Source organism: Panthera leo, chromosome A3 (genome assembly GCF_018350215.1).
Source record: "Panthera leo isolate Ple1 chromosome A3, P.leo_Ple1_pat1.1, whole genome shotgun sequence".
NCBI classification, from domain to species: domain Eukaryota; kingdom Metazoa; phylum Chordata; class Mammalia; order Carnivora; family Felidae; genus Panthera; species Panthera leo.
Genome location: NC_056681.1, coordinates 62,793,194 through 62,798,549, shown reverse-complemented (window position 1 = coordinate 62,798,549; position 5,356 = coordinate 62,793,194). Strand labels below are relative to the sequence as shown.

The 5,356-nt window shown below is 48.8% G+C and overlaps 1 pseudogene; it reads left to right on the top strand.

Annotated features, from left to right (window-relative positions):
• The first annotated feature begins 4,396 nt into the window (after positions 1–4,396).
• Positions 4,397–4,771, top strand: LOC122215226 (annotated as a pseudogene).
• Positions 4,772–5,356: the final 585 nt, after the last annotated feature.

Genomic DNA, 5,356 nt, shown 5'->3' with positions numbered 1-5,356 from the left:
CCTTCCTAAGAACGAGCCTCAATGCACCCATTACCATTTCCATGGCGCTCTCCTCCAGGGCCCCATGGAAATCGCGAGGCTTTCTGAGGACTTGTGCAGACTTCAGAAAAGACCCCGGGCCCCCTGCCCACCCCGGGCTCGCTGGCCGGCTCTAATCCGGCTCGGGGCGCTGAGACAGAGCTCCCTCTCTCCTCCCGGCCTGGCCGCTCACTCTCCCACAGAGCTGACGTTTCTCTGCGGCCCAGCTGGCTGCAGTTTTTAGAAATAACAATATCCCCGGGGGGAGGAGCGGCGGGGTGAATGGGCGCCTTTGTCCGGGGCCCTGTGAAGCCCGATTAATTATGCGCTGTGGAGCGCGGGGAGCGCGGAGGCCGGGCCCCCGGCGGCTGAAAGGCCCGGGCTTGGGAGCGCGGCCCCGGCTCCGCGCCGCCGCACAAAGGGCCGAGAATTAGAAAACCGCCAATTACCCCGCATTTTGTATTTGCCCTTGTCTCGCTGACACTGTGGACGGCCCTCCCCGGGCGGCTGCACTTTGAGGGTTTTCAAGCCCTTTCTTGGTTACCAGGGGCGACTGGGCAGAGAGGGGCTGGGGGTTTGGAGAGAGCGGGAGACTTGGGGTGGGATAGTGGGCGGCTAGGGGAACTTGAGGGGAAGACGCCCCTGGGGACATGGGTCTCAAGTCTAATGTTCACGCCAAAGGTGGAAGCTGTGAATGCCGATACCTGGGCTCCGCTCGGGAGGACTCCCTGACTCTGTTGGTCTGTGGTGCTCAGGCTGCATTGTCACAGGCCGTCTAGATGATTTTATTTTATTTCATTTTATTTTGTTTTGTGTTATTTTATTATTTATTTTTTAAATTAAAGTATAACAGTGAAAGGCACAGGTATTACATGCGCAGTTTCATGCATTTTGACAAATGTATACATCTGTGTAACCTACATCCCATGAAGATATAGAGCCTGCAATCATTCGAGAAAGTTCCATGGATCCTCTTTCCGGTCTCCCCACACACCCAAAGCAACAACTGCTCTGACTTCTATCATCATTTTTTAAAAAATGTTTATTTATTTTTGAGAGAGAGAGAGAGAGAGAGAGAGAGAGTGCAAGCAGGGGAAGGGCAGAGAGAGAGGGAGACACAGAATCTGAAGCAAGCTCCAGGCTCTGAACTGTCAGCACAGAGCCCAACGCAGGGCTTGAACCCACGAACTGCAAGATCATGACCTGAGCCGAAGTCAGAAGCTTAACCGACTGAGCCACCCAGGTGCCCCTTCTATCATCATTTTATGAGACTTTGTGATAAGTCGAGTCATATGATATGGTATTGACTCTTGTTTCTGACTTCTCTCACTCAGCATAAATGTTTCTGAGGTCCACCCATGTTGTGTGTATCAGTAGTCTGTTTCTTTTCATTTATCTGTTCACCTGTTGATGGACACCTGGACTCTTTCCAATTTGGGGTTGTTATAAATAAGGCTGCTATGATCATTTTGTACAAGTCAAGTGTCTTTTGTGGACATATGTTTTATGTCTTTGGGGTAAATATCTAGGAGTGGAATTGCTGGGTCATAGGGAAGGTGTTTAGCTTTAGTGGATACTAACCAAACTGTTTTCTAAGGTGGGCATACAATTTTGCATCCCCACCAACAAAGTATAAGAGTTCCAGCTGCTCTGTATCCTTGTCAGCACTTGGTATTGCCTTATCTTTTTCATTTTAGCCATTCTAGTGAGCGTGAGGTGGTATCTCATTGTAGTTTTCAAGCCAGGTGAATTTAATTGCTGATCTCCAATGACCATGGTTGGGGAAAACTCCTGTCTAGTGCAATTCTTGGACTTGCCTCCAAGTTCCAGTGGGGTAAATATGATTTCTTCAAGACCCCTTGCTCATTGGGCAGAGACCAGATGATTATGCAAGACTCTCTCCTTGATATGATGCTGTCTCATTGGCTTATGCCTAGTGGGCCTGCCTGTGTGTGCCTGTGTGTGTGTGTGTGCGTGCGAGAGAGAGAGAGAGAGAGAGAGAGAGAAAGAGAGAGAGAGAGAGAGAGAGAAGTGTGGGTCTTGCTCTGCCCAGGACTATTCAGAATGAATCGGGAAGGGCATTTCTGAAGAGTCTCTGCCTGCTACCCAAGCAGCAGCGTCCATGAGACTCTATAGCCAAGAGATGGGCTCAGTCAGGTAGGCGTGGACACATACACACACAGGGACAAGGATAGGGGTTGGTGTCTGGCTATCCTTGACACTTATTCCAAGGGTGCAGACCAACTCCGAGAGTCCCTTTGCTTCAGCCACCCACAGAGAGCCTTAGATATTTTCTGATCAAGCACAGACGAGGTTCTGGGTTCCGTTTGGGAATGAGGGGGGCAGGAGTCCTAGGCTTCCAAAGTCCTCCTTTGCCTATAAACATTCTCCTAAGTGTGCTTTTGAAGACCCTCCAGAACCTGACCCGACCTATCCTGGTAGCCTTGTATCTGGCTGCCTCCATTTGACATATTGTACCTGAGCAGTATTGGATGCCTATCCATCCATTGTTGTCCCTCCACCTTATCAATACATACCATGGTGATTGTGTTCTCCAAAGATGGCTGCACCAAATTATATACCCCCTTCCACATGCTCTTCCGGCAATGTGACTGACATTCTTCCTACTGAGCTGTGGGGTCTGTTTTCTCTCATTGAATCTGGGCTGGGGGGTTGTGACTGCCCTGGCCAATAGAGTACGGCAGAAGTGATGATTTGGGATGCCAAGTCATATACCTTCCACCTGGCCCTCTCTCTTTTGGGGGATGCTCACCCTAGGAACCCAGCCACTTTGCTATACGAAGCCCAAACTAGCCCGCCTGGAGAGACCAACAGAAAAACCATGTGGAGAGGAACTGAGGACCCAACCTACATCAGCACCAACCACCAGATCTGTGAGTGAATGAGCCCTCAATGATTCCAAAGTCCAGCCATGGATGCTCCCAGCCGAGGCCCCAGACAACACAGAGCAGACACAAGCCCTTCCTGCTGTGCCCTGTCCAGATCCCTGACCCAGAGAATCTGCAAACGTAATAAGTGGTTGTTTGATGTGCAGCCATAATAACTGGAATGCACGCAATACTGGTATTTCTTGTATCCTCTCAGTCTTACTTCATAATCCCCTTGCCCTGCTCCCAATTCTAAATTTACCTCTTCTCTTCCAGGGGCAGCTTGGATGTCGCCTCCTCTGGGAGCCCCTGGCCTCCCTCTGCGCTGAGCTGCAATTTCCTCTTTGGCACCCCAAGTAGCTGCCCGTCTTTGCATTCCCCATGGTGTCTCATGACTTAATGTTTGGTTATTTGCATCCCCCATTAAAGGGCTCCTGGAGACCTGGAACAGTGTATGTTCCCTCTCTGGACTTCTAAGAGCCTGGCACATAAGTGTTTGTTGAAAGATGGTATGTCCCTAAAACAGAGGGAGTGGGACCTGAATTAAGGAAATCACTGGTCAGCTTCCCACTCCCTGCCCTCATTTCTTCAGGGTCAGGCCTTGAGCAAGAGAGGCAAAATGGACAAGAGATGGTCCTTTCCTTCAAGAGGATTTCACACGAATTGGGGAGGTAGTAACAGAAAGACTAGAATTGACTAGTGTCTGATTAAATGAGATTCACAGTCCCCAGAATGGGGAGAAAACTGCATGGAATGGGGTGGTCAGGGCAGGCTTCCTGGGGGAGGCAAGGACTTGGACATAAAAGCAGAGCTCTGAAACAAGTCCTTTGATAGAATTCCCAGCTTGCTTTCCTCCACCTCCACTTGCTGGGGCTCCATCTGAAATGTGGTGGGTGTGCACACGTGTATGGCTATGGAGGGGCATTGACACATCTCTCTCTTGGGATAGTGTCTAGGGGACGAGCCTGAGCCTAACCACCTCCTGAGTTTCCTCCTCCCTCCTCCACCTCACCGGAGGAAGGGGATAGGTTAAATTGAGTGGGTGTACAGGCAACTAGATGTATACCCGGCAATATGGGTGGAACTTAAAAACGTAGTGCTGGGGCGCCTGCGTGGCTCAGTTGGTTAAGGGTCGGACTTCAGCTCAGGTCATGATCTCACGGTTCATGAGTTCAAGCCCCTCGCTGGGTTATGTGCTGACAGCGTGGAGTCTGCTTGGGATTCTTTCTCTCTCTGCCCCTCCCCAACTTGCACGTGTGCGTGTGCATGCATGTGCACACACTCTCTCTCTCCGAGTAAGTAAGTAAGTAAATAAATAAATAAACAAACTTAAAAAAAAACCATAGTGCTGACTGAGAGGGCAAGAAACAGAATGAAATCTACAGCAGCATGTCATATATATAAACTAAAAATACACAGTACATGCTGGTGGTGGCTGTGTCACTTTCTGGTAGAGGCATGGAGCTGGTGGCTACGGCCTCTGGGCTGGGATGATCTTGGAGGTGAGGGAGCCGAACTGGATCCACGGCCAGGACCGTGGACTGGCTACTGCAGTTGTAGGGTTTGCAGGCTGTTCTGTTTCTCAAGCCACAGAGCATGTGGAGCCCCAAGTAAAACACATTTTTCAAAATATATCAAGATCTGCCTTCAGTGGTGGCTATCACAGATTCGGGGTTTGAACCCCAAATCACCAAATGGGGAAGCAGCATTAATACTAAGCATTAGCCCTACTGCCAATAAGGGGGAAATGAGATGCTTGTTGACAAATGATGCTGGTGAATCACCCAGACAGGGGAGAATCTCTTTAGATAGCAGCCAAAATCAATAAAGCTAAAGATTTACTAGAAGGCCAAGCTAAAAAATGAAGAAAATGTATGATGAATTTTAAGTTCTCATTCATTTATTTATATGAGTACCAGCCTTTTACTAAAGTGCCTCAAAGCAAAAACAAAACAAAAACAAACAAAAACAAAACAAAAAAACAAAAACAAAAAAAAAAACCCACCCTAAACTAAAAATACATGTACACAGAACGGCAACGTATGCTTTAGAGGGCTACGTACAAACACATTAATGTGGTTGCCTTTGTGGGTGCGGGGCACAGGGGTAGCGAACGAGGATCAAAGGGATAAAATGGAAGGAGAGGGCCTTTGTGCAGAAGGAGCAGACATGAGAGCATGCCATTGAGAGAGTGGCTCAACTCGTGCACCTGAGGTCCAGGCAAGGAAAAGTCAAAGCCAGAGTCACTTGTGGAAATCACTCCCAACCTGAGGCCAGCGCTCACATCTGCGTGGGCAGGAGGGAGTAGGAATGTGGGCAAGGACTTAGCCGTAGCTGTAACATTTTATTTCTTTAAAAAAGATAAGGAAATCTGAAGCAAAATGGCAAACCATTAACATCTGTTGAATCTGGGGAGTGGGCCATGTGTTTCTGTTTTATTATTATTATTA